The sequence below is a fragment of the Pseudorca crassidens genome, chromosome 7 (genome assembly GCF_039906515.1).
Source record: "Pseudorca crassidens isolate mPseCra1 chromosome 7, mPseCra1.hap1, whole genome shotgun sequence".
Lineage (NCBI taxonomy): Eukaryota > Metazoa > Chordata > Mammalia > Artiodactyla > Delphinidae > Pseudorca > Pseudorca crassidens.
This window is the reverse complement of record NC_090302.1, coordinates 21,242,974-21,255,470: the sequence shown is the minus strand read 5'-3', so window position 1 is coordinate 21,255,470 and position 12,497 is coordinate 21,242,974. Positions and strand designations below refer to the sequence as shown.

Genomic DNA, 12,497 nt, shown 5'->3' with positions numbered 1-12,497 from the left:
AGGCAACAGTGAATATAGGTGAGGAAGAGGTTTTTGCCTGCACTTTGTTTATTTAATAAATACTGGTATTTTTTGTGCCCTATTTTATTTCTAGATTTTTATCAAGGAGAGAATTCTCCAGAGGTTCTAGAGTCACATGACATACAACCAGGAGAAATGAGCAGGTGACTAATGTTTATTTAAGTGATTTCTACTTCAGTGAAAAATACTATCAAAAATCATACCGGACTAACTGGTACTATTGTGCTAAATTTTCATGCTCATGAATGTGTATGTAAGAAATGTGCTTTACTTCCATTATTGGAGAAGATTAACTGAGCATAAAAATAATTTGCTGGTCAGACAGCTATAATAGCATACAAGTCTGGCTTCAATTAGTGATGTTAACAATCCTAGAAAATAGCCTGTGTTTTAAAGTTTTAGGAAAAAGCATTGAAATGTGCAACGATTTGGGTATTTAAAGGAGAAAGAAGACACTGACTTCTTAATACTTTTTTTTTTTTTTTTGCGGTACGCGGGCCGTTGTGGAGCACAGGCTCCGGACGCGCAGGCTCAGCGGCCATGGCTTACGGGCCCAGCCGCTCTGCGGCATGTGGGATCTTCCCGGACCGGGGCACGAACCCGTGTCCCCTGCATCGGCAGGCGGACTCTCAACCACTGCGCCACCAGGGAAGCCCTTTAATACATTTTATGGTAGTTATAAGGTAATCTCAATTTTTTTCCACCTTTAAAGTAAATATACCTCACTCTTTTTTGAAATAAATTTGCAGAGGTTAGGACCTTTGCTATTTTTAAAAATGAAACATGAATGTTGGCAAATATGAGTTTTGTAACCCCTGACAAATAAAATTGAAGTAGGCCTATTTGTAAGATTACCAACCAGGGCATATTTTTTTTAATACCAAGATCATTTCCCTTGAACATAGAGTCATAAGAAAATTTACATCAAATGAATATGTGTATAGAAGAAGTACCTAATAGATGACATCATAATGTCAGTATAATCTCTTTTTAAAGTGGAGGTCTGGGGACTTGCCTGGTGGTCCAGTGGTTAAGAATCTGCCTTCCAATGCAGGGGACGCGGGTTTGATCCCTGGTCAGGGAACTAAGATACCACATGCTGTGGGGCAACTAAGGCCGCGCACTGCAACTACTGAGCCCAAGTGCTCTGGAGCCCGTGCACCACAACTAGAGAAGCCCGCACGCCACAACGAGAGATCACACATACCACAGCGAAGATCCCACGTGCCACAACTAAGACCCGAGGCAGCCAAATAAATTAATTAATTTAAAAAAAAGAGAGAGAATCTGCCTTCCAACACAGGGGATGTAGGTTTGATCCCTGGTCAGGGAACTAAGATCCCACATGCTGTAGGGCAACTAAGCCCGCATGCTGCAACTAGAGAGCCCGTGTGCCACAACTACAGAGTCTGTGCGCTCTGGAGCTTTCACACCACAACTAGAGAGAAGCCCACACACCACAGTGAAAGATCCCACGTGCCACTAGGACCCAACGCAGTCAAAAATAATAAATAAATATTTTTTAAAATAAAGTGGAGGTCAGCATTGGAGGGAGGGAGCTGTCCCTTGATTTTATGGATATATTAATTCTGGTATGGACTTTTGTTAAAGTATTACTTGTTTTTTCCTTATCCTGATAGTTAAGATAAAGATATTGTCTTACAGCAATTTGTGTGAGAGCTGATAGGTCCTTATTTCCTGAGAAATTAGCCCTGGGAAAAGCTTCCAGTGGCCTTATAAATCATTTCATTATTATAGACATCCAGATCACCTGCCCTGACCACAGCTAACTCTGAAGAACCTTAATAAAGGATAAGGTGACTTTGAGATTCTGATTGTGAGACGCAAAATTTAATTTTATGTCACTGATTTTTATTTTTAGTCCTTTCTCGATGCAGTCAGTATAGTTGGTCTAAAGTGGATTGTGTAATTACACACACAGAGTTATCTCAGTAACTTTCCTTTCAGCTTTGTTGTTAATTCAGTCAACAAATGTTTACTGAATGCTACTACTTCTCAGGTGCTTTTTCAGACCCTGGGAATAAAGCAGCGAAGTCCTGGCTCTTAAAGAGCTCACAGCCCACTGGGTGGGCAGAGAGAGATGCTAAAACAAGTTATCAAGTAAATATGTATTATGTCAGATGGTAATAGGAGTATGGAAGAAGATAACAGCGTAAGGGGAGTAAAGAATGTCAGAGGTGGAGAAATGGGCTGTTGATTTATTTTTTTTTTAAAGTACCTTCTTCAAATGTTTGGCATGTAGAGGTCTTTTGCATTTAGCATATTCAGTCTCCTCTCCTTGGTGTATATCTTTATAATTACTATATAAGACCCTCCATTTGTCTATCTCACTGACCTGGCTTTATTCCCACTCTAACCCCCAAACCAGGATCGGTGTTTCACAGTCCTCATTAGCGCAAGCCTTCCCATACCTTTCCCTTTGCTCATGCAGTTTCTTCCTGGGATGCCCTACCCTCCTGTTCCACTTAACCAAATGGTACCCATCCTTTAATACCTAACCCAAGTCCCTGTTCCCCAAAACAGAGCTCTAACCCAGCTCAAACTCTTTTTTTGACTTCTCTCTCTCTCTTATTTCTTTCTGAATTCCTATAGAACCTGGAGCCTGTGCCACAAATGTGGATTAAATATTAATTCCAACTGCAGCCTCATAAATACATCTACTCACCAGATTTCTTTTGCTTTTTTTAATTTTCAAATTTAAAATATATTCTTATTTAATAAGCTCATGGACTTATTATTCATTGATTTATAAAGAGAATTTAAACATCATTTCTCTATCAAGTAAAAAGACAAAATACTCTTCTTAAATGAGTTAAAAAGAAGTTAAACATCAGGAAATGTTTCTTATTGCTTCAGATGTATTGCTTTAATAAAATCACAAAAGGGATGTGATAGCTAAGTTTATTTTTTGTTAAATTGAGTGCCACAGTAATAGAAGCAAATGGATCTAATTTAAATCTAACATAAATCTCCTCAGGTTTAATGAGAACACAAGATACGGCACTAATTATGTGTTTTTCCATGCCATCTCCTAACAAGGGAGGAAATAATTGGATTAATGGGGCATGGAGACTGTGTAAATAAGTACAGAAAAGCTGTCTGCATAAAAGCTTTACTCAGGCTCTCCAAAGATTCCCTGGGCTGGTGCTGAGGCTCTTCCTGGGGCCCTGCTCCAGGTCACGGATCTCTTGGAAATCAGTAATCTAAAACTTTTCAGTCTGTTGGCTACGTTTATCAGAGACCCGTTTCACTACACTAGGTTTATGGGGTGGCTTCCCCTTTTGAGAAACTTCAAGTAAGTTTTAGTAATAAATATGGCTCTCGAGGATGGTACAGGCAAGAAATGTATCCACTTTAAGAACCAAGGTCACTCACATCTTCTGCATACAGAGTTTATCCAACCTCCCTACTTAAAACCAAAACCATACTAGTGATACAGTGACAGCCAGCACCACTAAAATAGTAGCCCAGCAGGCTGTGGTGTGGGGAGAGGGAAGGTAATACAAACTGAAGGTCTGGGGAAAGGCAGACCTTTTTAGAATACATTTTTGAAAGCCATGCATGTCCAGAAGTTCTCCCTTTTTATATCAAACTCAGATCACAGCCCGAGATGTTCAGTCATTCAAAATATATGTGGAGGGGCTTCCCTGGTGGCGCAGTGGTTGAGAGTCCGCCTGCCAATGCAGGGGACACGGGTTCGTGCCCCGGTCCGGGAAGATCCCACATGCTGCAGAGTGGCTAGGCCCATGAGCCATGGCCGTTGAGCCTGCGCGTCCGGAGCCTGTGCTCCGCAACGGGAGAGGCCACAATAATGAGAGGCCCACATACCGCAAAAAAAAAAAAAGAAAAAAAAATATATATAGGATCTATGGATTTAAAATTCTTTTAATAGTACATATTCAGACAGTCTTCATACCCAGTCTTCATTTGGTAGCTCTGCTGTGCGGGAACATTTGCTGGGTACTCAGGATTCCCAAATGATAAATACATGAAAAAAGAATGTAATTAATGGGGCATAGAGACTAAATGAGTATAGAAAAGTTGTCTGCTTTAAAACTTCATACATTTTCTAATACCTTTTTTGTTGTTGTTGTTGTTGGGGAGGAGAGGAGGGGAGGTGGTGGTTGACTTGGATATTCTCTTGCTCCCTCTGGCTCTGACCTTCTGCTTCCATCAAGAAGGTTCAGATTATGGATCATTTCATTGTCTGGGAGTGTTTTCCACCCGATCATCCAGTTGTGAACTCAGCCCTACTTATATAAAGCAGAGTTTATTGAAGATTTTCTTAGCATGGTAGGAGGTAGGTTTATATCATAACAGAGCAATGCAAATCTGACCATGTAGTTTTCTGAACAACTAGTTTTCTTAGGATAAAATACAAAGTCATTAATAATGACTTACAGACAAGGCCCGGCAAGATCCGGCCTGTGAGTTTTCAGACCTCTCGTTGTACCACTCTCCTTTCAATCACTTCACTCTGGGCACACTGACATTCTTTCAGGTCCTCAAACTCAGATTCCATTGTAGGAACTTCTCATGTGGTGTTCCCTCTACTCTTCCTCCTATACTTTGTATGACTGGCTTCTCATTTTCAGGTCTTTAAGTGGGTCACTTATTCTTTCTCACAGTACCCTGTTATTTTTCTTCATAGCATTTGTCATTTTGTCATGGTAAATTCCACAAAAGCACTCATCCTTTAAACCCAGTTTTTACTTAATTCCTAATATGTTTTAGTTACTCATTAAGTGCATATGAAATGAGGTGGCCCAGCAGGACTTGATGGATTAGCTGTAGAAGGGGGTAGATAGAGCAGGTGTCAAGGATGGTGCTCAGGTTTCAGCTTGGGCACTTAGGTAGGTGATGGAGGCACTGACTGGGTGAAAGAGCAAGTTTGTGGAGACAGAGCTAAGTTACGTTTTAGGTCTGGACACATATAGTGATAAGACTGTTAGGTGTGTTAGGTTCACGAGAGCCATAGGAAACATGATTCTAATGCCTACTCATTCACCATCTTTAAAACTTTGCTTCCAATTGTTAAATACCTGATCTGCTTAGGAAAAAAAAATTGTACTTGCATATTTTGGGCTGTTACCTTGTCTTCTCTGTTCAGTTTTCTAGACCTTTGGGATTTTACCCACATTCAGCTTTTAAAATTTGTTATTAATCACAACTTTCTTGAAATAATAAAACCATTTTGCTCATCTCAGTGCATTTTCTTTATTGATGACAGTGACTCATTCAGTTTGCTGAACCGTATACATACTTCTCTTAAGAAAATTGAAAGTGATCTTTATCATTTTTGTTTGTGTTGAAAACAATTTTTGTTGCTATTTAGAATCCAAGTTCTATTTCTTACCACGTACATTCAAACAAAATTTAATCAAGTTTGACTGCTGAGTTTTTGATGAATGCCCAAATCTTCAGGAATATAACCCTTCTTCAGAGTAGATTTCATGGATCAAAAAGCATTCAGTGAACATTTATGGGATCTCTATTAAGTGCATGGCATCAAGTTAGGGACTGGAAGTTGCAGCGATCTCATTCAAATGCAAACAGCTGGATCATACTTCTGACTTCTCTTTGAAATCACTTCAAGACAAGAAAGAGAAACAGAAACATTTTCTCAAATAAACTAAAAGTCTTCTGCTAGAACCACAGTATATAAAGAAAGGTTGCCGATCACAGCGATGAAACAGGGATTTGGATATGATACAAGAGAACTGTGACTGTAGCTCTCAGATGAAGGTATGAGACCTCAGTTTTCTACTGCTGAGTGGCAAAATTAACAATCACTTTTGAAGAACTGGAATGGGGAGTTTGGGTTGGTGATCAGAGCTTCCCTGGACCCTATTTGACAGCAGAGAGTAGCAGACGAAGCAAGACTGAGTAGAGGACCACATACACATTTGCCATCTTTATGGGAAGTCATCTGCCACTGCAACAAGGCAGTGGAGAAATGCTTGAATTTATGACCTGAAAGGACACACTGTGTACCAGAAAAAAGATGGGTGCACAGTGATCAACACTGAAATATAGCCTAGTAAAGTTGTAGCCATTCACAGATAAAGAAATAATCATTTAGCTACCCAGCTCCCACCCCCAAAGTGCAATCAAGAGACCCCGAAGGGAGAAAGATTATGCTGACCATTGACTTCTCTACAACCACAATCACCACTGTTATTTATTGATAACAGCTAGGTGGCTATCTAGGAAAAAATATAAGTTGGTACCTACCTTAAACCAAACTTAATTCAGATGATCAAATATTTTAAATATTAAAAGGACTTCCCTGGTGGTCCAGTGGTTAAGACTCCAGGCTTCCACCACAGGGAGCACAGGTTCGATCCCTGGTGGGGGAACTAAGATCCCACATGCTGCGTGGCGTGGCCAAAATAAATAAATAAAATAAAAATGAAATTAAGAATGCTTTGAAGAAAACAAAAGAGAATTGTATTATGGTTTCACAGTGGGGAAAATATGTCTAACACAAAATGTAGGAAATATTTTTAAAAACAGATAAATTCAATCCCATAAATGTAACCAAGTCACAAATACAAAAGGCAACCAAAAAAAAATACGCATATACACATCTTTATATACATTACACAGGGCTAAGTATAATAATAAGAAGAAAAAGAAGGCTAAATATATCTAGAGCTCCTATAAATAAATATTTTTTTAAATGGACAAAGGACAGAAAGAATCCACAGATAGAAAATGAGAAAATATAGGGGGCTAATAAGTATTTGAAAAATGTTAAATGTCATTTATCATAAAAGAAATGAAAGTTTAAAAACCACAATGTATATTTTACAAATTAAATAAGCAAAGATTAAGAAGTTTGATAATACCTTATATCTCGGAAGATATGATTAAACCAGCACTCTCATACCTTATCACAGAAGTTAAATTGGCGCAGCAGATGTACAGGGCAACAACAATATAGCGGTTCTACTTTTGGAAATTCATTCTGTATATATACTTGCTCATGTGTAGGAAATGTCATGTATACAAGGATACCCAGTGCAGCATTTTTTATAATAGGAACAGGATGGAAATAATGCAGATAATCCATCAGCAGGGAATCAGATAAATTTAGTGTATCCATATAAAATACTTTATTTACAGCTATTAGAAAGATTGAGGCAACTGTGTGTGTAATGATATAGAGCTATTGCTAATACATTGTTAATGGTAAAAAGCAAAGTGCAGAATAGGATGCATAGTTGCAGAATAGGATGCATAGTGTATTCCTCCACCCTTTTTGAAAGGAGAAGAATAAGTGTGTGTGCATAGAAAATCCCAAAATTATACCCAATAAATTGGTAACATTGGTTCCCATGTAGAGGGAAATACGGTGACAAGGAGATGGGATGAGAGGGGGACTTACTTTTACTTTCTACCCATTTGTAGCTTTTAGATACTGTACCATATGCTGTATTGCTTATTCAAATTTTATTAAAATCAAAAGGATCGAGGTCCATATAAAAAATTACTCTTAATTTCTATCTTAGAACATATAGATGGATGTTCTAGTAGATGGCAGATCAAAATGTAAAGACTGAAACAGTAAAGCTTTTGGAAGAAATAGATATCTCATGATCTTGGAATAAGCAGAATTTCTTAAACAGGATGCAAAAAAGCATGAATCATAAAGGGAAAAAATTGATAATTGGACTATATTAGGATTAAGAACTCTTGTTCTTTAAAAGACACTATTAAGAAAGTGAAAGGGCAAGCCACAGACTCAGAGAAGATATTTGTAATACATTTATCTGACAAAGACTCATACGCAGGATATGTTAAAACCTCCTGCAAACAGTAAAGGCCAGGGACTTCCCTGGTGGCCCAGTGGGTAAGACTCTGTGCTCCCAGTGCAGGGGGCCTGGGTTTGATCTCTGTTCAGGGAACTAGATCCCACATGCCACAACTAAGAGCCCACATGCCACAACTAAGACCCGGCACAGCCAAAATAAATAATAAAATACAATAAAAATTTTAAAAACCATTAAAGGCAGACAGTCCAGTAGAAAATAACTTTAACAGGCACTTTACAAAAGCAAATATCTGAGTGTACAATAAACCTGTGAAGAGCTGTTCAGCTTCATCAGTCATCAGAGAAATGAAAATTTAAAAGTTCAGTGCAGTAGCATTACACATCCAACAGAATAGCTAGAATAAAAAAGACTAACATTACTTAGTGTTGCTGAAGATATGGAGCAATCTGAGCTCTCACACTCATGGAGAAAGCAAGTTGGTACAACCACTTTGGAAACTTGGTTATTAGTATTTATTAAAGCATAACATGTGATTTCCTATGACCTAGCAGTTCTGATTCTAAGTATACACCCAAAAAAATGCATCCATGTGACTCACCAAAAGACACCTACTAGAGTGTTCGTAACAATTTTATTGGAAATAGCCCTAAACTGAAAACTACCCAAATGTTCAATAGAGTGGAAGAATAAATTGTGATAAATTCACACAATGGAATGTTACACAGTAAAGAAGATAAATTATCTACAACTACATAACAATATGGATGAAACTTCCAAACATAATGTTGAGCAAAAGAAGCCAGACACAAAAGAGTTCATCCTCTAAGATCTCATTCATATAAGTTGTAACAACAGGCCAGACAAACATATGCTATTTCAAGTCAGGATAGCTGTTATTCTTGGTGGGAGCGAGCAACTGGAAGAAGGGGACGTGAGGAAGGTTTCGGAGGTGCTAGTGATACTCTTTTCCTTATGTTATGTTGTGTTGTGTTTTTAGCTAGCTGCGCCAGGTCTTAGTTGTGGCACGTGAGACCTTCGTTGCGGCGTGCGGGATCGTTTAGTTGCGGCATGCAGGCTCTTAGTTGCGTCATGCGGGATCTAGTTCCCTGACCAGGGATCAAACCGGGGCCCCCTGCATTGGGAGTGCTGAGTCTTAACCACTGGACCACCAGGGAAGTTCCTGATACTCTTTTTCTTGATCTAGGCATGGGACTCAATTTGTGAAAAATAATTGCACGCACTTAATGACTGGTCTACTTTACTGTATGCATGTTATACCTAACAAAAAGTTTTTAAAAGGAAGTGGATCAGAAGAATTTCTAAAACTAGAGATGAATGCAAGATAATTATTAACAGTTCTATATTTTATTATCAGTCTTCCCCGGTTTTATTTGATTTTTGTCATTAGCCAAAAAGCGTATTACTATTACTTGACTTTAAAGCCATTTACTTCCCCCTATTCATGCAAAATGAATGAGGGTTTCTCTACCCTTCCAACCTCCTCTTGTGAAGAATTCCAGGCTGTTAGGAAAGGATATAATAATGTGACACTCTACTTTTATTTTCCTACAGATGGAATGACTCTACAGTTATAAACCCAGTTCTGATGTTGGGCAGTAGAGGGGTTTCACACCACCAAGAAATTCTCCTGTACCAGCTGGGTGTCCTGTAATCCAGTTCACTTCTGACACTACCTACCTAGAGGTAGCATCAGATTCCACAGGTTAAGGGCTCAGTCCTATAAGACTGACCCATGATAAATAGAAGATTACAAAGGCCCCCGTCCTTGGCAGGGATTAATTTGCTAGTGCAGCACACAGAACTCAGAGAAACATTTTACTTACTAGATTACCAATTTATTATAAAAGAACATAACTCAGGAATAGCCACATGGAAGATGCTCAGGGCAATGTGTACCACTCTCCACATGTTCACCAGCCGGGAAGCTCTCTGAACCCTGTCCTTTTGGGGTTTCATGGAGCCTTCATTACATAAACTCAGTTGATTAAATCATTGGTGTTTGAACCCAATCTCCAGCCTCTCTCCCCTCCCCAAAGGTGGAGAAGTAGGCTAGGACTGAAAGTTCCACCCCAGAAATCTCCTGCTTGCCTCCACTGACAACCAGCCCCTACCCGTAGGTGCTTTCCAAAAGTTACCTCATGAACATTAACAAAAGACACATTGATCGCCCTCATCACAGAAAATTCTAAGGCTTTTATGAGCTCTGTGCCAAGAACCTGGACGAAGACCAAATATATATATATATATATATATATATATATATATATATATATATTTTTATAAATCACCATATCACAGATTCTTAACTAAGATTGAGACCAAATAGAAAGTAGAAAAAGGCTTGGAAATGCTGGGCTGAGGATGTTGAAGTAGTGCTGTGGTGTTGGTCAACTGTGAGTGTGTTAGCAGGGTGCTAATAATGTGGATCTGTTTCAGTCAGTTTATTTTTGTAAAAAGGTAGAAAATATTGAATATTTTATGAAATGATGAGGATTGACTGTAACTAGAATCAGTATTTCATATGATTTGATAATAGTTGTTAGGCATCTTGTGAACAAAAGCATGCTAAATATGAAAAAATTAAATAAAATTTTAAGCTTCTACTTTATTTGGAACATTTTGGCAGTCCTGCAGAATATTCCAGTTCCAATTAAAAGAATCAACTTCACTAACCTAAAACCCTTTCAAAAATCCTGAATTCAGTACACCTTAATTCAGGCCAAATACCCTGTTTGCAATGGCAAATTTCACCTATATCAGAATGTGTATAAGACAGAGAAGGACAAGAATGTGGACAATATTTGGATTTAATCATCGATTTATAACTTATAAATTTTGTTTGGCTCCTCAAAGTCTTTAATGCCCCAGAGTATGTAACACAGTAGGTTTGGGATGGAAAACTCGGTCTTCATCTCAGAAAACTAAATTTTAGAAAGGATTCCATGTGAAAGTTGAAGAACTGGAAATGTTTTTCCCTAAAATTGTCTTTGAATGTTTATTTCTTAGAAAGTCTTTGTTTAAAGTTTGAAGACTGTTGTGATAGATATTTGAACAAGTAGCCACAGTAAACAGATGTGCTGACCCCTTTGGCTTTGCATGTAAACAGTCACGGAAGCTAGCATGGTAAAAGGTTACATGTGGCTTCACCTTTCTAATGGAAAGATACACATCTTTATTGTTCAACTGGAAGAAGATAGCATAGCCAAAAGTTAAGTCTAATGAAGGATAAAATATACTGTTGTGTATTTGAATTTTGGAAATATGCTCTCAAAAAATATGCCTATAAAAATATCTAATTAGCTAGTTTAGTGATTTTTTAATTCATTTCATTTTGTAAAGTTATGAGAACTTTGGCAATTATACCTTACAACTGTCATTTTAAAATAATATGGACATTCATAAATGTGTATAGTAATACAAAAAGTAGTGTTTGTGAATAAAATTCAGTTTATTCGAAATTTTATTTTTCTTATTGTATGTGGTTATTTCAAAGACTTCCCACTGAGCAGCCTTAAAAATCTAAAGTTTTCCTAAATAAAATAATTGGGATAAACAAAATAATTTTATATTATACTTTAGAATCAGAAATTACATTTTTATGTTGTTTTTAATTAACCTTAGTGTTGGCCTCTCAACATCAATAGGATAGCCTGTTTTTTCTATTGTGTAATTTCATATTTAGAATTTCTCTTTTGAGTTCCACCCAGACCATGTCTGACATAATTGTGGTCATTTTTGACAAAATGATTTTATTGTTAATGTTAACATCCCAAATTTAAATTACATGTTACTGAGAGAAAATCATTTAAATGATATCACTGAATTTAATCATTGTAAAGAAAAAAATCTAGTAAAACAGAGTAGGGCTTCCTTCATAAGCCATAAGCACTAGATCTTTTTTCTCCCAGTGTGTTCTCTTGAACCTCATCCTGAGCATAGAGGAATCTGATTTTGATTGAACATCCTGAGTGATTCTGAAGCTCACTAAAATGTGAGAACCACTACTCCAGAGCAACACTACTTAATCATGGGTGATCCATAATGGAAAGAGGCACCTCCGGTCTTTGGTGGCAAAATATAAATAATAAATTAATAAAGTTAAACTATCCAAGAGACATACCCCTTCCTTACATCTTGATTATAATAGCCTTACTCAAATTTCATTGTCCTGTCTTTATAGCTGTGAAGTTTTATCCTCATTACTTTCCCAAAACACCAAGTTTTTTTGTGTTGAAATATAGTTGATATACAATATTATATTAGTTTCAAGTGTATTACATAATTATTTGACATTTGCATACATTATGAAATGATCACCACAATAAATCTAGTAACCATCTGTCCCTGTACAAAGTTATTACAGTATTAATGACCATATTCCTTAAGCTGTGTATTATATCCCTGTGACTTATTTATATAATTGGAAGTTTGTACCTCTTAATCCCCTTCACCTATTTTGCCCCACCTTCCCACCTCTTTCCTGTCTGGCAGCCACCCATTTGTTCTCTGTATTTATGAGTCTGTTTTCATTTTGCAAAACACAAAATATTTTTATCACTTATTATAAACTGCCCTGCAATTACATATAGAATATTTATAAACCACGTTTACCTGAATTGCTGTAGAATGTGTCTCGTTAACTGCTGTAAATGATCT

At 37.4% G+C, this 12,497-nt stretch overlaps 1 protein-coding gene across 2 annotated transcripts in view; it reads left to right on the top strand.

The window, feature by feature from the left end:
• KIAA1958 (KIAA1958 ortholog) overlaps positions 1 to 12,497 on the top strand; it is a 187,020-nt gene that overhangs the window by 121,606 nt on the left and 52,917 nt on the right. The gene's annotated exons all lie outside the window — the stretch shown is intronic.